We start from the raw sequence: 27,634 nt of genomic DNA on the forward strand, positions 1-27,634 counted from the left end.
GAGTTCATTCTTTTTTTAATCTATTTCCATTTTAGTTTTTGTATTTAAAGTTTTCTTATGTATATTTTCTAGATGTTTTAGTTCTGTCTGAAGCTGATTTGTTTTCTCTTTTCTTTGCTTATTTATGTTTGAGGAATATCCAATTATTTTTCCACTTAGGACAGCTTTGCATGCATCCCACAGGATTATTGGGGACACTTCTCCATTATCATTGTCGTTCAGATAATCTTTTATATCGGTCCTGATTTGAAGCCTAATTTGGTTAAGAATTCCTGTGTTCAGTCTCCAGATTGTGCTTTTCCTTTCTAGTCCTAGATTTAATGCCATGGAGACCGGAGCATGGTCCGATAAGTCCATGGTCCCTATACTGCAATTTTGAACCCTATAAAAATCTTTCTGATACATAAACAGATAATCAAGCCTTGAATATACTGAGTGTGGGTGTGAGTAAAAGGTCAAATATTTCGTAGACGGATTTAGGTCTCGCCATACATCCGAGAGTCCTAGGTCTCCCAAGATCAATTTAATGTTCATGCTGATTTTTTTTCCTCCTGAGGAAAGGGGTTTTGATGTATTTAAAGTTGGGTTAAGTCTAACATTGAAATCTCCCCCACAAATTAGAATTCCTTGGGCCTCCAATGTTATTATTGCAAAAATATGTTTGTAAAATCACCATTCAGATCCCGGGGGGGCATATACATTCAGGAGGGTAACTAAAGTACCCTCCAAATTTCCCCGAATAAGTACATATCTCCCGTCTTGGTCCTTTTTTTCATATGTGCATTCGAAATTTAATTTACCGGAGATTAAGATTGTTACGCCCCTCCTGGATCCCTTTCTGTAAGAGGATGAATATGGACTGAAGTTCCACTTTTTAAGTTTTTGGTGTTCCTGTTCTGTTAGATGAGTCTCCTGCAGGAGGGCTATTTCTGCTCCAACTCTTTTTAATTTTGACATTACTTTATTCCTTTTAATTGGATTTCCCAGACCATTCACATTGTATGTAATTACTTTAATTGACCCTTTACTTTGCATGGTGATTATTTGCCTTTATTTTAAATCCATGAGTTCCTACATTTAAATCATTTCTCGCATCCCCTGTTGTATATATAACATTAATAAAATCCCAAACTATAACCAAAAAAAGTATAACAAAGTAATATCCACAAACATAAGTGACATTGACTTCCAGGTTTAAGGCCACATATTGGGCCTTGGAGTGTTGTAGTGTGGAGGGAAAGTCTCTTCCTCTTAGTGATGGAAGGAGGCCCTCTTCAGCCCTTAAGCTGATACTATGGTCCATAGAATACAGAGAGTAGCAATCCGACCCAAAATGTGGCTCACATGTGCCCGTGATATAAGCCTTCTATTCAATTTGATCTCAACCTTTGGGTAGGGAGAAAAATAATAGTAGTAAAGGCAAGGAAAAAAGAGAACAAATAATAGTCTCATTTGCCTCAAAATAGCCGTATTGTTCTTGTTTCTTTTTAACCAAGATTTTCAGAAAGGAGTATCCATTAAAGAGGGCGTTTATGAAACATAGGCTACTTATCAGATATCCCGATGTCGAAGCTTTGGAGCCGTTCCTTGTAAAGTTGCTTGGAGCTCGGGTGCAGTTGACCTCCTCGCTTTCGCCTGGGTTCCCAGGTCAGACTGTTAATCTGGTCCAGTAGCGAGCTCTGATTTTTTAGGACAGTCACTGTTATCCCTCTCTTCACCATGTCTGCTGTTGCCTCCTCAGCCGAGTTGCAGACCACTGGATTATCATCATAAAATACTTTTAATCTGGCCGGGAATGGGCTCTGGAATCTTATGTTTCTTTCCTTAAGCTTCCGCATACTGCCTCCTCCTTCTCTGCAATTCAGGTGCGTAATCATGGTCCACGTTGACCTTTTTTTCTTTGAAATAGAAACCCTTTTTCTGCCAGGCTTTTTTGATTAAGTCTTCTTTCATTTTAAAACTTGAAAATTTCACCACCAGAGATCTCGGTGAGGCCTCGGCCGGAGGTTTGGGGCCGAGCGCACGGTGCGCCCTCTCAATCTGTAGCATAGAGGGGGTCAGTTCCAGGCCTTTAATTAGTAGCTCTTCCACAAATGCGATCACCGATGTCGACATGGCTTCTGCTCCTTCCTCTACTCCGTAAATCCTTACATTCTCGCGGCGTGTTCGTCCCTCTAGGTCCGTCAGTTTAGCCTCTGTCTGTACCTGTAGCTTCACTAGGCCAGATACCACCTCTTCCAATGACTGGATCCTGGTCTCGGCTGCGTCAATTCGTTCCTCTGCTTCCTCCATTCTTTTGTTAATTTTATTGATGTCTTCCTTTATTCCGCTGAGTTGTTGGCAGGAGTCTTTTCTAAAGTCTCGCCGCTCTTTTTGAATTAAACTCATATGAGCTTCCCCGCTGGGAACTGCGTCATCTGGCTGCGTGTCATCATCCATGCTGTTGCTGACTTGAGACAGCTGATCGATTTCTTCCTCGTCAAGCTTTTTACTTTGTGTTGTATTTCTCTTTCCTTTTCTGGACATTTTTTGTTAGTCCGATATTTCCCCGTTGACTTCAATGCACTAAAAGAGTTGGATTGCGTTGTTCGGACAGTGTTTTTAGATATTTTAGGTCGGGAGCGTGTTGTTCTAAGCTTCCATCTCTGTGCCGGTGTTACAGTATAAATTGAGTCATGACAACTGGCGACATTCTATTATTTTCGTCATAGGAATCCGGGGCGTGTACATCGAGGACCCATTGTTGACTTACCAGGAAAGAAACATCGTTTGTCGTTTACGTTCATCTTTTGCTATATCTGCCTTCCTAAGATCACTTTGCTGCACATTCAGTACTCGTATGTGAGGTTGTGGGTGAGAGTCCGATATCGTGACGCTTACAGGGAGGTATCGAACATTACAAAGTAGGTGACTGTGTGGATGCCTGTTCAAAACATTGCAAACTTCAATAAATCATTTAAATGATATATTTGTGTCCGACTTTCATTTGTTCATCGTTCTTAATGTGATGTATAGTAGCTTTGATAGCTGTCCATACCTTCAGACAGCCTAAAAGTAAAAGACAAGTTGTTTATTCACAGCCCGAACGCTCATCGAGATGACTAGATCAGTCATGACAACTTGTGATCAGCTCCGATTAAATTGTGATATCAATTCTGTAGCTAACCTCCAGGGAGCACGTTTATTTTATGAAATACCTATATCCCTCTCATCACAACAAGACTCTACACTGTGCAGGAAAAACAATTACATACATGAAAATAACCTTGATGCATGGGAATTAAACACACAAACTAACAGATAAATCATCAGAAGAAGGCAGAGAGGAAGTAAATAACAACAGGAACACGGAAGGCAGACAGAATTGCTTAGACACGGGTGTCACATGAAATTTAAATGTTCTGGAAAGTTCCTTAGACAGCTTTAGCCTTTTTTATCTCATGAAGTCCCAAAGTGACACACACTGAACAGTCTGGGGTCATGGTCCTTGTCATTTGCTTTTGTCTTCCCATAACAACATGTCCAAGATGTCCATGTGTCAGGCTAAAACATGTGACAGAACTAGCTAGATTTGGAAAGGTTTTTTGTTGCTAAAGTTAATATTCAAGCCATTTAAGAATAAAAATGCTTACATGAAATGTCATTTGTTAAACATTAAGCTGTCTTCGGCTCTTTTCTGCTGTAACAAATGTAAATGTCCCCTCTGTGGGACGAATAAAGGTATTCTGATTCTGATTACATTTAACCTGTTGTGGAAACATTTCTTGATGAAATTGATATGAAACAAATGCCATAAATATTGCTGTGACACATGGTGTCACATCGGGACTTTAACCCTAAACATTCACAGTAAACCCGGAGTGACATATATGCACAATTAGAAATATGATTATGGTCTGGTCAGTTAATTTAGCTGATCCAATTATATTTAGTTAAGATATGCTTTATTCTTCAATTCATAGTATGTTCAAACAAATGCAAACCAAAACATCATCCTTGTTAATTAAGTTATAAATAAGAGTTACTTTACCATTAAAGCCCAGATATTTGACACTAGGGAGGTTACTTGTCAGAAATGTGTCTATTTAGTCTAAATGACGTTCCCCTTAATTTCCCCAAAAGTAGAAATGGGTCCGGGTTCTTATGGGTTAAACGTATAGGCTTAAAGGCATAATAGAACTACCGTATTATATGTATTCAACTTGTGCCCCGCTGGACTTACTTTTCTGTGGTTTACCGTTACTGTGACATATCAGTATAGCCACGGAAGATAGTTTGTGTGTTTAATTCCCATGCATCAAGGTTATAACTTATTTTCATGTATGTAATTGTTTTTCCTGCACAGTGTAGAGTCTTGTTGTGATGAGAGGGATACAGGTATTTCATAAAATAAACGTGCTCCCTGGAGGTTAGCTACAGAATTGATATCACAATTTAATCGGAGCTGATCACAAGTTTCATGACTGATCCAGTCATCTCGATGAGCGTTCGGGCTGTGAATAAACAACTTGTGTTTTACTTTTAGGCTGTCTGAAGGTATGGACAGCTATCAAAGCTACTATACATCACATTAAGAACGATGAACAAATGAAAGTCGGACACAAATATATCATTTAAATGATTTATTGAAGTTTGCAATGTTTTGAACAGGCATCCACACAGTCACCTACTTTGTAATGTTCGATACCTCCCTGTAAGCGTCACGATATCGGACTCTCACCCACAACCTCACATACGAGTACTGAATGTGCAGCAAAGTGATCTTAGGAAGGCAGATATAGCAAAAGATGAACGTAAACGACAAACGATGTTTCTTTCCTGGTAAGTCAACAATGGGTCCTCAATGTACACGCCCCGGATTCCTATGACGAAAATAATAGAATGTCGCCAGTTGTCATGACTCAACTTATACTGTAACACCGGACCGGAAGTCGCTGTCCGTTCCATACCCTTTTAACGATAAGAAACTCAGCTAACTAATAATATGAACCATTTTAGCTAAAAGAAACACAAGGGTATACCAAGCCTTTGAATTAGCATGGAGCGAAAAAATGCTAACTAATGCTAACGGACTTTTGCACAGCACTCACTGTAGCAATGCTCTTATTACTTATCGTCACTGCACAAACAAGATATCTGATTAAAGCTGAGACTCCAGAGATTCCACACATGTAATGTCATCACTGTAGGACCCCAAATTTGCCGAGCTATCAGCCAGAAAAGAGAAAGTAAACAACATCCGGTTTCAAAAATATTACAATAATTACGTCTTACCTTGTTTGATTTGTGATCAAAAGTTGTGTTCACCGGAATAAAAACGCCGCTCAAGGTTAATCCAATGTCTTTGTGTCACGTAGAATTTTTTACTGATAATCCACCATCATATTTATGGTAATATACTGGGTATAAAGTTTTGCCATCCAAGCTTGTAATTTCAGATGTGCTTTGTTTGCTTCTCTATTATATAGTTCTATGGCAGGGGTAGCCAACGCGGTGCCCGCGGGCACTAAGTCGCCCGCAGGGGGGGAAATTGGTCGCCCGCGTGCATGTTCTAAAAATAGCACAAGTCACCATGGAGCTCCGTCTAAAATAATTATTGAATACATTTTGAATTTTTAAAATGACAATATTGAATATAACATTTTAAAAGCACACATTTGTACATATGTAAGTGAAATGGAGATTTGGTGCGTGAAATTGAACTCTGACCCCAGATAGGTTCAGAGTTGAACTCCACGCACCAAATCTCCGTTCCACCTTTAGCTGAGACAAGCTAGCATGAGCAGCTACGATCATGGGCCTCATCACCACACACACACACACACACACACACACACACACACACACACACACACACACACACACACACACACACACACACACACACACACACACACACACACACACACACACACACACACACACACACACACACACACACACACACACACACACACACACACACACACACACACACACACACACACACACACACACACACACACACACACACACACACACACACACACACACACACACACACACACACGAGGATCTCAGCCTGCCACTGACGTTCAACCAGAAAACATCAGCAGTTAGCAAACAGAGATCACAGCTCCTCATATCTTTTCAGAAACTGGACAAAAGTTAAACAAGTACAAACCACAGACTGTCTGTGTCATGGCGAATACAGTCGCTGGTTTATTTATGTCTGTAGGCCGTTGTTATGAGTGTGGAATGAGCATATACAACGTTAGCTTAGCCTGGTCGACCCAATCTCCATTCAGAAAACAAGCATTTTAAAAGGTTTTTCGCCTGCCGTCTTTTCTGCAGACTTGTCAAGCATTAATTCATGGTTTTTAGTAAACGGTATCAGTATGTTGTTACTTCGGCATCATTTAGAAACGTGTATTACAATTTAATCACGGTAAAATATGTTCATTTTTGTTTTAGTTGTAGCTCCCGAGCCAGCGCGTCTTGTTTGAATGATGCGAGTAAACACAGCTGGCAGCAGCGGTGAAACTCAAGCGATTAGAGCGAAGTCGCGTCCGGTGTGAACGCAGCATTACAACTACCCCTGATAGATCTCGCGAGAATGTGTATAAATATAGATACATTTTTATAACAAAACAATGGGGTTGCTATAGCAATGGTAAATCATTGTTAATAATTATTCTGAGGAATAATTAACATTAACATGTGATCAGACAGTCCTTCACATACAGTAAATTAATACGTATTCTGATTATTATTAATAATAATATCATCATTTAAAGGTGAACCGTTCAATTATGTTATTCAGGAAGTTTGTATCAAACAAGTAGCCCTTCGTATTACTCAGTACCCTTGAAGTAGCCCTCGGTGACAAAAAGGTTGGTGACCCCTGAGGTAATGTTTACGTGGATTTGGGAACTGCCCCTCGATTCTATTGGATATTTTGGTTAAGAAAAAGGTGTAAATCACCCAAATCGACCAATGGGTTCCAGAGATATGATCCTGCGTAAAGTATGAAGAATGCCAGCCAGCGTAAGAACATTACGCAGCCGACTTCATTTATTGTTTACTACGTAAGGAAGCAGGAATTGCAGGACCCAGAGCGCACGGAGCACAGAGCGGACAGCAGATAACGGAATTGCAGTTTTATTGCTTATAGATTATCAGAACATTTCAAAGGGGACACAGCCACATTGGATATTAACCTATGGATTAACTACATCATCGTTGTTATCGTTTTAATGCCATTGAAGACCAGTTTAGACCAGACAAAGACAAAGGTAAGCCACGTTAGCATTGTGTAGCTACCTAGCGCCACTTCTTTTGATTTACGTTTTTGTTGATAACGTTGCAAGTGTGTATCTTTCAGTGTTGAGGTGGGCACCGTTAGATTCTGTGTCTTTACGATCATAAACGATGTGTTGGATGTGCAGCTGGTATAAGTAATAAGGGAGCTAGGAGTGATTTCCGGTGCATAATAGCTTAGCATTTTTCGCTCGGGGCTAATCCAGGGGCTCACTGTTAGCATTGTGGGGCCTAAGAGGATAACAGAGTATGTTTTTTAAAATTTTTATTTTTTCACAACAGTTGTATTTGGATGGAATGACTACCTATAGTGATAATTCAAAGTAATACAATTATTTTTACAGTGAAAAAGGTCAAATGGAACCGATGGTTCCCAAATTATCCAGAGGTGAGTCCGCCTGGACTTTATTTTTCTAAACCTCTTTAAAAAGGTCAAATTTCACTTGTTTTGCATCAATCTTGATACAGGGTACTTATATGTTATAGTTTGGATCCCTAAAGCTTTTAGTCTACTAAACCATCATTCAAGGGATGTTTTCACTATAAGTAATGTTTTTTTTAGGGGGACATTATAATTTACATGTTTTTACTATGTTCCATCTGAATTTACTTTAAAATAAATACATCTCGATTGATTCTGACACTTCTACATCCAACTCATAGATGTAACCTCGCTTTGAGAGAAAAGATTATTAATTTACCCATTTTAGAAGTGAAGATATAGTCTTTGCTGTGTTAGTGGCATTTTGGAGCCTGAAACCTGAAAAACAGGCTCAGTGCTTAAGAGGTTAAGAAGGACCTGAAACTAGCAACATATGGTGTATGTTTAGTTTTTCACTCAACAATTTATCAATCATGGAGTTACATTTTCGTCTTAGTCTTAAACAGTATTTAGATTTGCCATAGATAAAAAAATAAGAGGTTTGATTAAAAACGATTTGAAGTTAAGCTGAAAATTGACTTGGTAGTTAATTTAAAGGCGCTGACTCATTCTTGCCTTGACCTTTGGAAAAGTTGATGTCAGGGTTTTTTCTTCTGTTGATGTAGATACAGACACTGTAGTCTCTCTATCAAGTGATCTAATGCAGAACCTCAGACCCCATTTTGGTCCTGAAACACTGTTAGAGGAGACTGCCACGCCGCCATTCTCCATGTATTACTAACGAAATCTTAACAGCTTATTAGATGGAAACAAGAATAGGGCTCTATAGCAAACGTCACTAAATGTAAGGTCACCGCAAAAGTGTCACAAATGTGCATTATTTCTAATACACAGCAGGGGGTGATTCCACTGGTTGCACAAAGAACTCTAGTCCAATAGTCTATGAGAAAATGAACGTACTTCTGACTTGTTTTATTACCCCACAAAACATTTTCCTAACCAAATGTTGGCCTTCATTACTAATTCAAAGTATTCCTTGATACAGCATGATGTTTATTTTGTAATTTGAGGTTCCATTTAGTGTAAAAATATAAAGGGTATGCTTTCGGGTGTGGATATTTGTAATTAACAGTTCACTTAAAGGTGGGGTAGGTAATTACATTATATTACATGTCATTTGTTAGCCGCTTCTATCCAAAGTGACTTACATACATTCAGTACTGTGGACAATCCCCCACAGGAGCAATTCGGGGAGAATTGTCTTGCCAAGGCACACAACGACATGCTGACTGCAGTGGGACTCAAACTTGCTATACCCTGATTTGAAGTCCAGCACACTATCCACTTAGCCACAGCCTCCCTCTAATTCACTTCAGAAACACTTTTTCTTATATTCCATGAAATGTTCTTAACATCCCGATAGCAACCGTTTGCGTGCCTGCTTCATAAAGCCAAACCGCGGAAACTCCTTACAGCTGACACCGACAACAACAACAATGGCCGATTGTGCTCCAGCTTCCTCTGTACCTCTTCGGAAGACCAGATTCCCAGTAGGTAGCTGGGGGGTATACTACGAAGCAGGATTTTCGCTTAGCCGGCTAACTTTAGGGAAAACTCGGGGTTTCCGGTCCTACGAAGCTGGTTCTCTTTTTAGCAGGCTAGATCTCCATGTTAATTTATGCTGTGCGGCTAACCTGGTCGGGACCAGGTTAGGTTGCAGGCTAAGAGCTCAACTCAGTGAAAGCACTGCCTGCTGACCAATCAGAGCTCAGTGTGCAGAGTTTAAAGCGATCAAGTCATATTACAGGAGAAAGGAAATACAGAAAAGCTGCCGTTGCAGGAAAGACGGCTGGCAAAAATCACCGACTGTGTGAACGTGAACATTAATAGAATATCACCTCCCATCTTCAGAGCAATCTGACTATTATAACATTAGCGTTAAGAAAGCTTAGGCTACTTAAATATCTGCCACAACATAAGTAACCGGATCAGAGTAACATTAAGTACAGTCCGCGGCATATCACATCATAATGTATCATATATCTCCTTATCTGAGTCAGCTGAGCCGTATCTGGCCGTGCAACACTCACAGTGTCAAATACTGTATTATTTTAAGCAACACATTAACACTCAAGACAAAAGTAATTAAAGTCAGATCCACTCGTGTCTTAGACAGGGCAGTGATATCATAAACCTGTTAATGTACGCATTTAAACACTTTTTCTTTTACCAGCTGTATTCACCTTACAGGTCTAACTATGTGGCTTTTATCCGGGATAAAGTGTTTAAGTCATGGATGTTTAAAGTTTAACGTCTTCATATTTGTCTAATTATATAGTTGACTTTTCATTCAGGAAGTATGACGCTGCGCTGTTAGTACACTTGTCCATGTTTGTGATTGGTCGAATGCTCCAAATACCACCCCTTTCATGTGAACGTGCACCTAACTAGATAGGACACGGCTGGCTTGAGCGATCCACTTGATAACCCGCGTCGTAGTACCGTTTAGCGAGAGCGCGTATGTTTTGGATTAGGCCAACCAGCTAACTCAGACATATCCAGGTTAGGTTGAACCAGCTTCGTAGTACAGGCCTCTGGTCTCTTCAGTGGACCACTGCTGCTTGTTAAGTTTCTCCATCGTTGTGTACAAATTGGATAAAACGCCGGCTTTTTGTTGTTGTTCAGGAGTTGATCCCGCCCCTGCCCCTGCCTCGACGTGAGCGTGACGTATGTGGTGCTTTTGCTCTGGCTGGACAATTTTTTGGTGCTTGAATCGAACCGGATTCCGGAGCTAAGAGGCTGCTCCGCTGCTGTGTGAAGAAGAAAACCCGGTGCTTTTCAAGCTCCAGCTCCGAACCGGCCCTGAAACACTGTTGGTGTGAATGAGGTATGTGGAAGCCGTGGTGCTGTAAAAAGCACGACCAATCATTTGAGCCGCCCCGGCTAAAATAAGCCTTCCATCTCGTGCACAAACTTATCTCGTGCCCTCATTGGTCATGTGCGCGTCCATGTGTGTTGGAGGAGGGGCTCTGTGAGGAAGTCTGAAGGAAGGGGCAGATTTTTTCATCATCAAATTCTAGCGCACTCGAGCTGGTTTCTCCATTCTTACCTACCCTACCTTTAAATGGTTCACAGTGTGTTTTCAGTTATTTAAACCTTGTGGTCGGCTAAAAATGTTTTGTTTAGCGTGGGGTTCTAAGTTTAGTCTAGATCTTATATTTAAAACTTTATCCAAACCTTTCCCCTCTATGACCTCTCGAGGTTTATTAGAGGGTAACAGGTTGCAGAGAACGCCTAGCCCGGCCGGGGAGTGTGGAACATAGTCACTGACCCACTCCTACCTCTGACAAATTCAGGTTCCAATGGGGACCTTTTTCCCTGTGTGTGCATCTCCACCTCTGTTTCCTACCTCTTACTTGCTACCCTTTTCCCTCAACCTATCCTAAGGGAGTGCATGTATGTAGGCACGTTAGTTTAGCTGCTATAGGCTTGGACTGTTGGGGGGGGGGGCACCTTACTCCGTCTTTCTGTCTGTTTGTACCTGTGTACTCTCATGTTCCGATTAACCCAGTTTCCCCCAAATCTCTTTTTTGTGTCCATATATACGCCGGGATCCTGAGTCGAGGCAAATCCTGTTGCTGTGGTCGTGTGTCCTGGATCCTCTATCCTGAACACTGGATCTGAGTCCTGGACTTCGAGTCGTGACTGAACCTGTCTCTGCGGTCCTGCCAGACTCTCACCATACTACTTCCCTGATGGCTCCCACAAGATTGCTGACATCCTCGTGGATTCATCTTCTTATTATAGACACATGCATTTCCAAACCTTTGGTCTACCTATGTTGTAAATGTATTATCTTTTCGATTTACACACGGCATCTATTGCACGTCTGTCCGTCCTGGGAGAGGGATCCCTCCTCTGTTGCTCTCCCTGAGGTTTTTCCCATTCTCCCCATTAAACTGTGGGGTTTCTTTGGAAGTTTTTCCTTGTACGATGTGAGGGTCCAAGGACAGAGGGTGTCGTATTCTCATACTGATATTCTGTACAAACTGTGAAGTCCACTGAGACAAATGTAACATTTGTGATATTGGGCTATATAAATAAAAATTGATTGATTGATTATCTTTTCTTAACTTTATTTTGCTACAAAGATTGCCCTCTATCCGTGAGCTCTTATTTTACACAAATGAAGTAACATCCTGAGTAACCACCGTGAATCAATCATTTATTACATTGAGACAAAGACAAAGTCCTACGGCAATGTTTTGTTTCCAAGCTGCATATAACCTCCAACAATCTCAATCAACCTTAACTTTCAAGGATTAGCTCTTGAATGCTCCTGCTTGACGTCACTCACCTTGAATCCATTCCCTCATCTGTCTGGATCGGATCGGCAGCGGCTGCTTTCCTGCCTGTGACGCCGTCTTTACGGGACAGCTGGCAACGTTTACCTTGGTGAGAGAGACTGATGGGCTGTTTTGGGTCAGTGGAGAGAACAGTGCTCCAACATTTAGGCCGATACTCAGACTGATGTTCAGTAAACTTATTGAAAAGTAAAAAGGCCTCTCATCCTAGCTTTGGCCCATTGGCCATTGGCCCCCCCACTTTTCAGCCCTGCCCCACATTTTTGCAGCAGCAGATGCCGTGGAAAACTGTACAAATCCCGTTTAAATAATTCCCCTCTACTCTTAAGTCGCATCTAAAACGCGATCTGATCTAGCTGTGTATATTTTGTTATTTTTTATATTTATATTCAATCTCACTAGCTACAGGGATGTTTGAAGCTTGTAAAGGGAAGATGACAGCTCTCACTCGCCACTCTGCTGTTCCTCAGCGCCGCTCCCCCTCCCTCCCGCTGAAATTATGAATGTAAGGTGTATAGTAATCATAGATAACACGGCAGGGTGCGTTACAGTTTGTTTTTATCTGATTTCAAATAAGCAAATTCTTGGCTTTCAGAATATTAAACTTGTTTCGGCAAATTCAGATAATAAATAGGCCTACAACTTTGAAGCTTGTAACGGCATAATTACAAGCGGAGAACGGAGTAATTTAACGTCACTGCAGGGATAACAACAGTCGGTGTTTCTCGTGAGTGTTTTCCCCGGGAAACAAACACAATACACACAAACGCAAAAATACACAAACACACGTACACGCGGCGCGGAACACTGTACAAATCCTGTTTCAATAATTCCCCTCTACTCTAAAGTCACATCTAAAACGCGATGTGATCTAGCTGTGTATATTTTGTTATTTTTTATTGTTATATATATTCAATCTCATTAGCTACACGTATTTTTTAAGCTTGTAAAGGGAAGACCACAGCTCGCCTCTCACTGGCCACTCTGCTCTTCCGCAGCTCCGCTCCCCCTCCCGCTGAAATTATGAATGTAAGGCATAGTAATCATAGATAACACGGCAGGGTCGGTTACAGTTTGTTTTCATCTGATTTCAAATAAACAAAGTCTTGGCTTTCAGAATATTAAACTTGTTTCGGCAAATTCAGATGATAAATACAGGTTTGAAGCTTGTAACGGCATAACAAGCGGAGAACGGAGTAACGTCACAACAGGCATAACAACAGCCGGTGTTTCCCGCGAGTGCAGGAATCCAAATGAAAATATCTTCCCTCCGTAGTATTTTGATAATTTACTCCGCTAATAATCAATCAAATCGATGGATTCCAGAGAAGAGAACACTTTAAAGGCCTTTTTCTCAAAATGATGACTTTGCAACAGTCATTATATAATGTTACATATTTTGCTTAATATTTGGAGTACAAAAACAATCCTGATATCATTAGAAAGCTAGGAATCAAAATGTGTCTTCGGGTCAATTTCGATGGATCAGATCACTTTGCATTAGGTAAAATAAAGCAGGCAGACATAACCGGAAGAATATGTACATTTTAACCCAATCAAATAGGACATTGTCACACCATTCAAATGTATCCAGGTAAATTACAACCAATAAAAAAGCTTAGATTTGTTTATTTGTTACGTTTTTTACTTTATTTGTTACGTTGTTCTGTGTGTGTCAGCAGTTAACCTAGAGATAGAAAGAATATATACACTTGCAAACATGTCAGAAGAACCAGCACAGAAGAAAACTAAATACAGTCAATCTAAATTTAACATCTGGAAGGTCACATCCCTGACATCCACATCTCCGGAGCCTGGACCTTCTTCAAACAGCGAAGCCAGATGAACCCAAAAGCAGCAGCTCTCCTGCCGCAGAAACTGTCAAAACCGGCGCCGCCGTAGTTGAACCAAAACAGGCTGGTTCCGACTGCATGGAGGTTTGCTGTCGGGACATTGAGGCGAGTAAAGCTGTACAGCTAACTATCGGAAAAAAGGAGACCGCTAGTAGATTATTTGGGCAAAGAGAAGGTACTTCAAGGCAGAATGGTACAAAAACAGAGAGTGGTTAATTCTTTGCAAAACCACTAAACGATAGTGATAAATTGCGATGTTAACAACCTCATGATAACCTCATATATTTTTTTACTTAGGATCATACCTGTGTTTAGTCTAGAAAAAGGTAAATGTGTGCATTTTATTATAAAGTTGTGTATATTTACAGACTGTTGCAAACACTAAGAAGCTTATAAACATCAGGTTTAAAACTAAAAGAGCTTTACAAAAAAGTAACGCAATTAAAGATGTTTGGAGTTTTATTTGAGTTATTAATTTACATTTTTTTGTCAAAGAGATGCTGATTTGAAACCGTTGTTAGGCCGTTACGGCATTTCCTGTTTCTGCCGGAGAGAGGGGAGTTTGTCCCAAAGCTTGCCGCTGTATTTACTCCCTCCATCTGACAGGAGGGAGCCTCATGTGTCACTCCACGGAGTTCACTCCGTCACGGAGGGGGAGTGTGTAGGGGTAGGGTGTAGGGCGTGGTTTGGGCCATACACACGCACTTTTTTTGGCCCCCCCACTTCTAAAATGAATCTGGCGCGCCTGCTCAACACAGTCTCACTCCTAACTCTACCAGACTACATGTAAGGAGAAGTAAAATTAAAGGGAATAATTCCTAATGAATGTACATAAACCTAAGGAACTAACTTTAGCATATTTTTCTTACAAAGTAAGCCAAAAAGCATTGAAAAGGAAAAAATACATTTCTCCCTGTTTTGTAGAAACCAAACCAATATTTTGTATGTAACTTTAAGGCTGCAGCCACACGAGGACGATTACGGTCGTATCTGCTACAGTTGTCTATCAGATAGACAGTTCGGCCACACGAGGCCGACATGGAAACGCATAAAACAATAACGATAATGGGTCCCAAGGTGGGTAGATCTGCGAACGAAACGCTCTGGGGGGGCAAACGGCCGATTTACGATCATTTCCTGATAACGATGACGATAACGATAACGATAACGAATAGCCCCAGTGTTTCGAGCCAGGTCCCGTTATCTCGCAGGACAGTGCACCCAGCAGGAGCTTCCAGCTAGATTTGATCGATATGGACAAAAATGTGAGTGGCGCCTGGGTATGGCTGGGGTAGGCTGCAGCCATCCCAATAAATGGCTTAGCCCCACCTTAGCTCCACCGTGAAAAATTATGTTAAAGTAAGCATGTTGAGAACATGGATTGTGAAAATCTACCGGCCGTGTCCACAACACACAAACTGATCCAGTTCACGTTACTGACGCAATATGGTTGAGACCATTCAGGGTTATGCTAGAAGAGGGTTGCAAGGAATAGTCTAAGTAGTGGGGGAGTTTTATACACTAAAGGTGTGGAAATTCTCTCGCGTTATAATATCAGCGCGGCCGCTGTCAGATCAAAATGACTTTGAATGCAATTTGAATAGAACTACAGCCAATCAGAGCAACGAAACGTTGGGTCTGCGTCATGCATTACTGATACGTCACGTTCACAGTGAAAAGTCCCCAAACTCGTGCCGAGTAAATGGCACAGGCAGCAGAAATTCATAGATCAATTGTATATTTCGGATGGATAGATTTGTTCTTAAACGCCCTCGCATTGAGGTACAAGTCGAACAGGTGCCAGAGTCACACGACCCACCTGAAGAGGATGCCAGCCAGCGGGGACCCAATGGGATTGGAGAAGCCAGAGGTGGTGAAGATGAGGAAAATGTGGAGCAGGAGGCCGCTAACGTTAGCGACATCAGCCAAGCACCTGAGGCTGCTGGCGACATTAGCCAAGGATGGACCAAAACGTCCAATTCGAAAAAATTATCCGGCAAGACAGATTGGAAGCCAGCAACGGTCTTTTAATGTGGCCTCGTTTGACACATACAGCTGGGTCGAATATTCAGTTGAAACTGACTCAGTGTTTTGCTTTGCCTGTCGTTATTTTTTGGGTGCTGGGAAGCGATTCCATTACGAGCCTGCCTTTACCAATGGATTTAAAAACTGGAAAAGTGCAACAGGAGCTTTCAAAAAACACAATGGAAGTGCAGCACACCAGTGGCGTAGCTGTGGGAGGGCCCGGCCTGGGCCCACCCACATGCACGTCTGGCCCACCCACATGCACGTCTGAACCACCCACAGCCAATCAGCGCGTTATACCGCAGAGCTGGGAAGCCCAGAAGGTAGTGCCACAAACTGCAGTTCCTCTAGTGGCCAACAGGGGATGGATGCAGAAAGGAGCAATTCCCATAGACCCCCATGTTAAAATGCCCAACTTTACAGCAGAAATAAACATGTTTATAGCCTGGATCCAATCAAAGTTATTCTGGATATAGTTAGATTCCACCTTCATGACAATGGAATAGGGAGTGCATTTTTTTAACGTGAGTAAATTAGTAAGTAAAGTAAGTTTTTTCGTGAGTGAATTAAAGTCTTTTTTCTTCTTGAGGTCTGCAGTGAAGCGTGTACACATTTGCTGAATATGAAAAGACTCTCTCAGTGTGTGCCCACTGTGCGACTGTCAAGGATAAACAACCTGTTGCCGCCGAGCCAGTCATGTGTAGGGATGGGTACCGAGCCCCGGTATTAAACGGGCCCCAGGGCTGAATTATTAAAGACCGTGGTACCATTAAGCTCCGACGTTATCGGTCGGTACTGGAGAGAGACATGTAAAACATATCTGTCATATGTATTATAAAATGTGCACTCTCTCCTCTTTTCCCACTCCCAAGAACATGGACTCCAAGACAGAGAAAGCGTTTGTTTCGTTACTTTACTTAGCGTCACACACACACACACACACAGGCCTGTCGCGATAATCGATAAATTGACTTATCGTACGATAAATAAAAATGGACTCGATAACTTTTCTGAGCTTGATAAATTGCCGTTTACATAAAGATGTGACCAGCATTTTAGCCTGGAGCGCTGTGGCTGCCAGGCGCGCTGTGAGGGGCGGGGCTGACACACAGTCAGGTCAGGACACTCCGCGTGCACGTGCAGCATCGTAGCAGCCAAATTAATAATATAGCGCCAAGCGGAGACAACGTGTGACTTACTCGCGGGGAATTTAAAGTGAAATGGAATTGGTTACAAAACCTAACGACACATCTCGATTCTCCGGTGTGGCAGTACTTTGGATTCAAACCAAATCAATGAGGCGAACCTACGGACTTGAATGAGCCGGACGGTGTGTCGCATTGGTTTAAAAAAGGTAGCGACAAAAGCAGGCAATACCACGCATTTTAAACCACCTAAAACACAATCACCCCATTCCGTTTTTCCATCTGGGAGCAAACACGGCAGCTGAAGAAGGAGAGCCCCCGCCCGACAATGTAAACATGTTGGTTTTCCTTGCTCGAAAACTTAGAAAAACATATTTGGATATGGTCTGTTGAGGCATCTGGGTCTTTGACAGTGGACTGTACACTTGACTCTTGTTTTAAGGAGTTTTTCTTTTGCTTGTGAGATAATGTGTGATCATTTATATATATATATATACATACATGAGAGAGAGAGAGCTCTGTTTTCCAGCCTGACTCTATTTAATTTATTGTTTTGGTTGTGTGTGATTTAATTAATTTATTATAATTTAATTAATTTGTTTTATTTATTAATTTATATATTTTAATATTATTTCACATTTCATTTGCAATGTTGAATGTTCAATAAAAAGTTATGTTTGAAAGGATGTACTTGAATTATTATTATATATTATCATTATGTCTAAAATGGTCTTAAAACGGTGCCGACAATATTATCGTGTATCGCAATAACTTCCAGAAAAATTTATTGTCCAACACAATTAATTATCGTGACACGCACACACACACACACACACACACACACACACACACACACACACACACACACACACACACACACACACACACACACACACACACACACACACACACACACACACACACACACACACACACACACACACACACACACACACACACACACACACACACACACACACACACACACACACACACACACACACACACACACACACACACACACACACACACACACACACACAACGACCAGGGTCGTAACACTACACAAACATTATATTGCAGTTTTAGTGTCGCCAACTCCGTTTCTAATATGCAAAAAGACAGCAAAATGCGTTTATGATTATTTTTTGTATTTTAGATCTTTCCAATCCCCGCCTGCTTGCGAGGGGCGGGGCAGTTCACACACACGCAGCTGCTACATGCAGCAACACACACACACGGAGGAGATGGCAGAGAGAACGCGCTCCGAGGTGTGGTTAAACTTTACCCGTCTCGATGCTCGTTACCAAAAGTGCAATAAGAGTTTAGCATGTAAGGGCGCCGGTAACACGAGCAATTTGTCTAAACATTTAGCAAAAGTGCACCACATTCAGATGGAGAAATGCACCGGGTTTGACTGTCTTTCTAGTAGCTCTGTAGCCCCATCCACGAGTAACGTTTCCACGTCAGGTATTATGTATGCTACTGTAGCAGCGACACACGGAGTTAACTCAATTATACAAACATGGGTTAATGACTAGAGATAACGGAGTTATTTATTTTGTTTAGTTTCAGCTATTCTGTTTACAGTTCTATTCGATTATTTAATACGATTTATACGATTGTTGTTTCTTTGATGTGAAATATTAAGTATTTCATTTAAATAAAAAGCAATGTTAGTTTTGTTCACAATTTGTTTAGTTAGTTTACCTTCTTTTTTTCTCCCCAAAAAACGATAAAAGTACCGTTAAAGCACCGGATCGATAAGCGGTATCGATAAAAGTAGTAGTAGGCCTACCGTTAAAACCTTAACGATACCCATCCCTAGTCATGTGGATGTCAGTATAACACACATTCTGAGCCGCCGTGCCTATGTTTTTGTTTTCACTGCTAGTTTATGCTTATGTTTAATTAGCAGAGGTGGGTCCAAGTCATTGTTTTGCAAGTCCGAGTCAAGTCTCAAGTCTTTTGCTCAAGTCAAGTCTCAAGTCTTTGCGCTCAAGTGCAACTCAAGTCTCAAGTCAGGATGGGCAAGTTCAAGTCAAGTCCAAGTCCTAAACTTTGACAAAACGAGTCTCATGAGTCTTTTCACCAAATGTAATGACATCGATCGACAGAATAATACTTAATAATCCAACTACTTTTTATTAGTCACATTAATAATTTAATAATCAATTTTCTCTCTGCTGGTAAAGTAATGTGTTTTTTTCTAATTTAAGAGGTATCAGTAAGGTAAGGCTACCGTTAGGCCTGTCGCGATAATCGATAAATTGACTTATCGTACGATAAATAAAAATGGACTCGATAACTTTTCTGAGCTCGATAAATTGCTGTTTACATAAAGATGTGACCAGCATTTTAGCCTAGAGCGCTGTGGCTGCCAGGCGCGCTGTGAGTGGCGGGGCTGGTTACAAAACCTAACTACACATCTCGATTCTCCGGTGTGGCAGTATTTTGGATTCAAACCAAATCAACGAGGCGAACCTACGGACTTGAATGAGCCGGGCGGTGTGTCGCATTGGTTTAAAAAAGGTAGCGACAAAAGCAGGCAATACCACGCATTTCAAACCACCTAAAACACAACCACCTCATTCCGTTTTCCCAGCTGGGAGCAAACACGGCAGCTGGAGATGGAGAGCCCCCGCCTGACAATACAACCATGTTGGTGATCCTTGCTCGAAAACTTAGAAAAACAGATTTGGATATGGCCTGTTGAGGCATCTGGGTGTTTGACAGTGGACTGTACACTTGACTGTTGTTTTAAGGAGGGTCTTTTTGCTTGTGAGATAATGTGTGCTCATATTTATTTATTTATTTATTTATTTATTTATTTATATATATATATATATATATATATACTATATACTATATATACTATATACTATATATATGAGAGAGAGAGCTCTGTTTTCCAGCCTGACTCTATTTAATTTATTGTTTTGGTTGTGTGTGAGTTAATTAATTTATTATAATTTAATTAATTTGTTTTATATATAATTTATATATTTTAATATTATTTCACATTTCATTTGCAATGTTGAATGTTCAATAAAAAGTTATGTTTGAAAGGATGTACTTGAATTATTATTATATATTATCATTATGTCTAAAATGGTCTTAAAACGGTGCCGACAATATTATCGTTTATCGCAATAATTCCCAGACAAATGTATCGTCCAACACAATTAATTATCGTGACAGGCCTAGCTACCGTGACGGTTTGATTCAGAAGGAGTTTAATGTGCAAGATCCCTGATGTTGAGGTGACCAGAATGTTTATTTCCACTGTGTACAACATGTTATAAGGGACCCACAATCTATCTTTATGCAAGGGATAATGTGCAGCGAGGCAGACTTTATGGGGAAAAGAACACCTGAATCTAGATCCCTCTGCAGGTGGTACTTTAAGTATATTTTGATGCTAATACTTTTGTACTTTTACTTGTAACATTTTGAATGCAGGACTTTTTATTGTAACCGAGTATTCCTACACTCTGGTACTTTTACTCAATCTAAACTTCTCCCACCTCTGACAATAAATCCTGACTGCCAAAAAAAAAAACCTGCTCTGAAGGTTATTTTCATTTTACAAATCCTGCACTCAGCTTTGCTTTCTCCAATATCATTGAAATGCAGCCAAATGCTGCTTCTTTTTTCGGTTTTCGCTAATTTCTTGACTTTTTCCGACGCGCTTGCATTTAAATCCAGCTCCCGTCGGTCTGTGCAGCTGGCCTGTACCACTACACCTGCTGTGCCCCCCACCCTTCTTTCACATAATGGTATGATCCTAGTGTGTCCTCGCATATGATTGGCCGCATGGTGGCCCAGCTAAATTAAGTCCCGCCCCTGCCTGCAAGGATTCTCAGCAAGAGTAGAAGCGGCTGGAGATTCTGCTCTCCCCGACGGGAGTCTGCTCTTCTAGCGGCATCTCGCGATCGGCGTGTTGGAGACCCCTGAATTAAATGATCAAGTCACCTCAAGTCAGAAGGCTCAAGTCCAAGTCAAGTCCCAAGTCATTGGTGTTCAAGTCCAAGTCGAGTCGCAAGTGTTTTGTGATTTTGTCAAGTCGAGTCTCAAGTCATCAAATTGATGAATCGAGTCTGACTCAAGTCCAAGTCATGTGACTCGAGTCCACACCTCTGTCAATTAGTGCATTAAAAAAACATTAAAATCATTAATGAAGTTTCAGCTCAGACCCCACGCTTAATAAGTCTCCCCCTGGCCCATCTACATTTCTCCAGGCCCACCCACACAATGATTCCTGGCTACGCCACTGCAGCACACAGGTTTGCCATGGAGGCATGGGCTAAATTTAAACAGACAACGAAAGATGGCTCAAGACTGGGAAACATGATTGATGCAGGTCATTTAAAACTTGTGAAAGAAAACCGTGAGTACATGAAGTCCGTGGTGATGTCCTTACGTTATCTGCATGTCAAGGCATTGCACAGCGAGGTCACCGGGAGCAGGAGGGTGAGGAGAACTCAGTTAATAGGGGAAACCTCCGGGGGATGATACACTTAATTGGTGAATTTGACGTGACTGTAGCAAAGAAACTGAACGACAATCCTCAAATTGCTAAATACACACATCAAGAGATCCAAAACTAGATTTTCCAGATAATGGCAGATATGGTCCGAAGTGAAATAAGTGCAGAAATTAGGGAAGCTGAATGTTTCGCCCTAATGGTTGACGAAAACAAAGATGTCAGTAAAAGCGAGCAAATTCCTCCACTTCAGACGCACAGAGGGCCTGGACGCGAACTCGCTCCTCAGTACCATCAAACAGACGCTCAGCCAATGCAACATCGACCCACACACGTGTGTTGGACAGTTTTACGATGGGGTTGCTGTCATATCGGGATGCAAGAAAGGAGTACAGCAGAAGTTTAAAAAGGAGGTGCCAAATGCTTTGTATATCCACTGCCATGCAAACAGATTAAACCTCGTGTTGGTTGATGTGGTCCGCAACGTTGAAGAAGCAGCCTACTTTTTTGAAAATGTACAAATGCTGTACAACTTCTTCGCCAACTGATGATGATGATCCGCAAATCACTGCCTGCAGTAAAGGCAACATTTACAGAGATCGTGTCTCAGCCCAATGCGCGGAGGAAAACGGAGGCCAGAGCGGTGAGTGGACTAATTGATGAGCAGTTTGTCTTGATTCTTTTTTCTTTTCGAGGATCTTTTCCGTGTCGCAAAATTCATGTCTGACCAACTCCAATCTCCCAGCCTTGAGCTGAAATTTGGGACAGAGCAAGCGACCTGTGCACCAAAGGAGACAGGCACAGCCTCCTCTGCGCTGCGCACAGAGTGTTTCTACCCAGTAATCGACAGACTTGTGGTTGAAATGAGAAGACGTTTCTCAACCGAGGCCGGTGGTGTCCTATCCGGAGTCTCGGCACTCAGCCCCAAACATGCATCCTTCTTAGACAATACATGTCTGCAACCCATGGCCAAGTTCTATGGAGTGAGGGAAGATAAACTGACCCCAGAGCTACACCAGGAAACAACAGGGACATGAACTGAAGGACACAGTGGAATTTCTGACGGGGTGGACATGTTCAAATCCAGTTTTGGACAGTCTGCCGTGGTTCCATCCCATTTCAAGTGCTGTTCGACACTCGGCGTAACCCTCGGAGCACACTCTCCAATCACAGAGCTTGAGGACTATCACAGGGTTTGTCAAGCGAAGCGGAGAGAATACTTACTTCCGGGTGTAATATTCTCTAAAGCAAATGACCTGCTCCGACCCTCGGTCCTGACGGACTCCAACTTGTGTTTATTAATCAAACAAATAAATAAACACAAGGATAATTATGGGTTATTCTTGAGTAAATGGAGAATTGCACAGGGGAAAATAACGTATCTATGCCACAATTTTAGATGCGGATTTTGTTAAACTAATACATTTGCGCTGTGGACCAACACTATACATTGACGGGGAAGGGGGTAGCAATAAAGATAACACCATTAAACAGTTACACAACATACCAGAAATAATATCGATAGCAGCGTCCCTAGCAACCACCTTGGTAACAATGAAAACGTTGTACAGTATGGACACAATTTTCTAGTAAGTAATCTTCGTAATAACTAGCAAACTAAAGATCATGTACATCCACTGCACACATAATCTGAAATAACAACTCATATTTCTCGCATAAAATTACATCAAAAACGCATTTTAATGGCCAAACTAACTTTAAAATAGGCATTTTCCACCGAGAATAAAACTAAATTCCGCCATGTTTTGTTTTTTTGCAGGGAGAAATTTGAAGATCACGTGACATAGACGCCAGCCATTGGAATGAATGGAATGCAGTTGGAGGTCAACCAATCACAGAGCTTGAGAACTAACCACGGGGCTTGTCAAACAGAGCACATGGTGTAGTCCTAAACGATAGCTGGGGATTCTGGGTAGTGTAGTGTCTTCTGCCATCCTTTACTCCGAAAAAATATGTGTTTCTCTCGAATCGAAGGGGAAAAATACAAAAGCATTGCACACAATTTAAATCAATCAATGTTGTGTAATTAACAAGGATAATCTGGTATTTTTTAGTCGATGAGTAGTGCAGATATCATTGTAAAATCAATCAACAGTAAGGGGAATACTTACTTCCGAGTGTACAATTCTCCGTTATCCAATGGGAATGGACGCTCACATTGCCTTTAAGGGCAGCCGACACAAACGAATGCCGTGCTTCCATGAGCGTCAAATCCCGCCGCAGATGGGAATACATTGCAATCAGTTGAAAGCTATTTGCGTCCCTTTATGAAGCTGAAGGAGCCGATGAGCGTCACAACTGCACGCCTCGGGGAGCCTGACCAAGCGTCGCTCCTGGACGTTTATGGAGTGAGAGTGTTGTGTTGATTAGATAGATACACACTCCTACCACAAGGTGTCGCCACATAGTTGTGACCTATGTTTGAATACAGATGTACGGTAAGGGACCGGAACAAGAGCTTCATTAAAAACTTGGCTAACACTTGAGCATGGAGCACGAGTCAGTTCATTAATAGATCAACAAACAAAACATGGTACCAGGAGTAAATTATGAAGTAAAATAAAAAACACATTAAGTGAGGAGTTGTGACAAGCGACATGGATTCATTAAAGCCACCGGAGGCGCTAAAACTTTCGGGGAAATGTCGACAGCAACTGGCGGACCTTCAAGCAGCAGTTCCAGCTTTGCATCACGGCCATGGGATTGTAAACTAAGCCGGATGCTAGGAAGGTAGCGCTACTGCTAACTATAGCAGGCCCACAGGCAATAGAAGTGTACAATACTTTTGTGTATGAAGAGCAGGCTGATAAAGACAAACTGGATAAAGTGCTCGAGAAATTTGATGCCCACTGCTCTCCCAGAAAGAACGAAACATACGAGAGATATGTATTCCGTTCACGTGTGCAGCAGCATGAGCCTTTTGATAGCTTTCTGACTGACCTGAAGCTAAAAGCACAGTCATGCAACTTTGCTACGCTGAGGGACTCCATGATACGGGACCAGATCGTTTTTGGCATGGAGGATAAAAAGGTCAGAGAAAGGCTGCTAAGGGAAACGGAGCTGACATGTGAAACAGCTATAAAAATCTGCCATGCAAGCGAGCTGTCCCACATGCACGTCAGGACTTTCAGCGAGATGGCGGGAGCGGCTAACGTGAGTGATGGCGCAGCAGTTGGTGCGGTCTCCAGCCAAGGCAAATGGCGCGCACAGACGCGGCCTACACAGCGGTCGGAAGAAGGGACATTCAGCTGTAAGCGCTGCGGCTCGAAGCACAAACCACGACAGTGTCCGGCATTTGGTAAGCAATGCTCTAATTGCCAGGGCCAGAACCATTTTGCAAAGCAGTGCTTCTCAAAAGGAAATGAGAGGAAGAAAGGAAAGTCTGTAAACATAGTGGAAGATGATGATTTAAGTGAGGCATATTTTGTTGGCATGGTGAACTGTGAAACTGAGCAAAAAGAGGTTAATTCAATCAGAGAAGACAAATGGATAGCTCCACTGATGATTAATGGGACAATAATAACTATGAAACTGGATACTGGTGCAAAAGCAAACCTGATGAGCCTGTCTGACATCAAGGCAATGAAAGATAAGCCACAAATTAAAAAAAGAACACAGGCACTAAAAGATTATAATGGACAGAAAATCAACAGTTTGGGTGTGTGCATATTAAAAGGTAACCTCAAAAGGTAAAGTGCACCACCTATTTTTCTCTGTTGTCGCTGATGGACTTGATTCACTGCCGAGTGATAAAGCATGTGAAGATTTGCAACTTGTCAAGAGAGTGTATTGCATCAACACAACTGTGAGTACACCAAATGACTCTATTGATTGTATAGTACAGAGTTATGCAGATGTGTTTAAGGGTTTTGGTGTGTTGGCCTTCACATACAAAATCCAGCTCAAAGAAAATGCACAGCCAGTTGTGCATGCTGCAAGAAGAGTTCCAGCGCCACTCAGAGATTGCTTAAAGAAAGAGCTCGACAGAATGACAATGCTCGGAGTGATAGAAAAAGTTGAGGAGCCAACAGACTGGGTTAACTCGATGGTCTGTGTAAAGAAGAAAAGTGGTGATTTAAAAGTGTGCATGGACCCAAAAGATCTTAATGAAAACATCAAGCGTGAACATTATCAGATAACCAAGCGTGAGGAAATCACAAGTGAAATGGCAGGTGCCAGCCTCTTCACAAAGCTTGATGCGTCTCAAGGCTTTTGGCAGCTGAAACTGGATGAAAGCAGCACCAAATATTGCACCTTTAATACACCATTCGGCAGATATTGCTTCCTCAGACTGCCCTTTGGGATCATCTCAGCATCCGAAATATTTCATAGAGCGATGGAGCACATCATTGAGGGGCTGGATGGTGTTCGAGCATATGTTGACGACATCATTGTGTGGGGCTCTACACTACAAGAACACAATGAGAGGCAGAAAAAGGTGCTGGAGTGCATACACAAGTATGGATTCAAGCTTAACAAGAGCAAATGCGAGTTTGGAGTTCAAGAAGTTGTCTTTCTCGGAGACAAGCTCTCTGCACAAGGTGTACAAGCTGACCAAGAAAAGATCAGAGCCATACAGGATATGCCAAGGCCCACAGACAAGACAGGTGTACTTCGCATTATGGGGATGGTCAACTTCATAGGTACATTTATTCCAAACCTATCTGCAAAGACATCTTGCATCCGTGAGCTCCTGCACAAAGAAAATGAGTTTAAATGGACAGTCAAACATGAGCAAGAGTGGAAAACACTCAGACAGACGCCCACAACTGCACCTGTATTGACATTCTTTGACCCAACAAAGAAGATTAAAGTTTCAACAGATTCTTCAAAGGATGGAATAGGCGCAGTGCTCCTACAAGTTGAAGGTGAGCATTGGAAACCAGTGGCTTATGCTTCCAGGTCAATGACACAGACTGAGTGCAGATATGCTCAAATAGAAAAAGAATGTCTGGGACTGGTTTATGGCTTGGAGAAGTTCCACAGCTACGTTTATGGCCTACCTTCATTCACAGTAGAGACAGATCATCGTCCACTTGTATCCATCATTAAAAAGAATTTGAGTGAAATGACACCAAAGATACAGTGTCTCATGATGAAGATGCAGAGATATGAGTTTGAGCTGATCTACACACCTGGAAAGCACCTGATACTTGCTGACGCTCTCTCACGAGCACATACAGTGGATTATGTGAGTACAACTGAAGAGGATGTAAAAAGTCATGTGAACATGGTGTCTGCTGCTCTTCCTGTATCAGACACAAAGTCCAGACAGATAGCTGAAGAGACAGCAAAAGACACAGAGCTGCAGTGTGTCATTTAAAATATGCTAAATGGATGGCCTGTAGGTTCCTGTCCGCTCTTCTGGATTATTACTGAAACAACACAGGATTGTCATTCCACGCGCATTGAGACAGGAAGTACTACAAAGAATACATGAAGGTCATCTGGGTGTTGAAAAATGCAAAAGACGGGCGAGAGACAGTGTTTTCTGGCCGGGAATAAATAAAGACACCGAGAGAATGATTGGTACGTGTGACACATGCCAGACACACAGAAACAAACAGACTAAAGAGCCCATGATGGTGACTGATGTGTCAACAGCACCATGGGATAAAGTTGGAATGGATTTGTTTCATCTCAAAGGTAAAGACTATTTAGTGGTCATTGACTATTACTCAACTTTCCTGAAATGGCACTACTATCAAACTGATCATCAACATGTGTCATAACACATTCAAAATCAATTTTTGCCAGACATGGCATACCTACCACAGTAGTGAGTGACAACGGACCGTGTTTCAACAGCAGAGAGTGGCAAGAATTTGCTGAACAGTACAACTTTAAGCATGTGACCTCAAGTCCTCATTATCCACAGTCAAATGGGAAAGCTGAAAAGGGAGTTCACATTCTCAAGCAACTTCTAAAGAAAGCTGATGAGAGTGGCTCAGACCCATACCTCGCTTTACTCAGCTACAGAGCCTCACCTCTGGAGTGTGGACTGTCACCTGCTGAACTTCTGATGAATCGTAAGTTACGCACCACACTGCCAAGCTATT

At 41.8% G+C, this 27,634-nt stretch overlaps 1 long non-coding RNA gene across 1 annotated transcript; it reads left to right on the forward strand.

Annotated features, from left to right (window-relative positions):
* The first annotated feature begins 6,756 nt into the window (after positions 1–6,756).
* LOC307028250 lies at positions 6,757–11,801 on the forward strand. Its single transcript, XR_013804904.1, has 2 exons — positions 6,757–7,274; positions 10,367–11,801. It is a non-coding gene; the product is annotated as an uncharacterized lncRNA (long non-coding RNA).
* The last annotated feature ends 15,833 nt before the right edge of the window (positions 11,802–27,634 follow it).

This window comes from Notothenia rossii (genome assembly GCF_949606895.1).
Source record: "Notothenia rossii genome assembly, chromosome: 2".
Taxonomy (NCBI): Eukaryota; Metazoa; Chordata; class Actinopteri; order Perciformes; family Nototheniidae; genus Notothenia; species Notothenia rossii.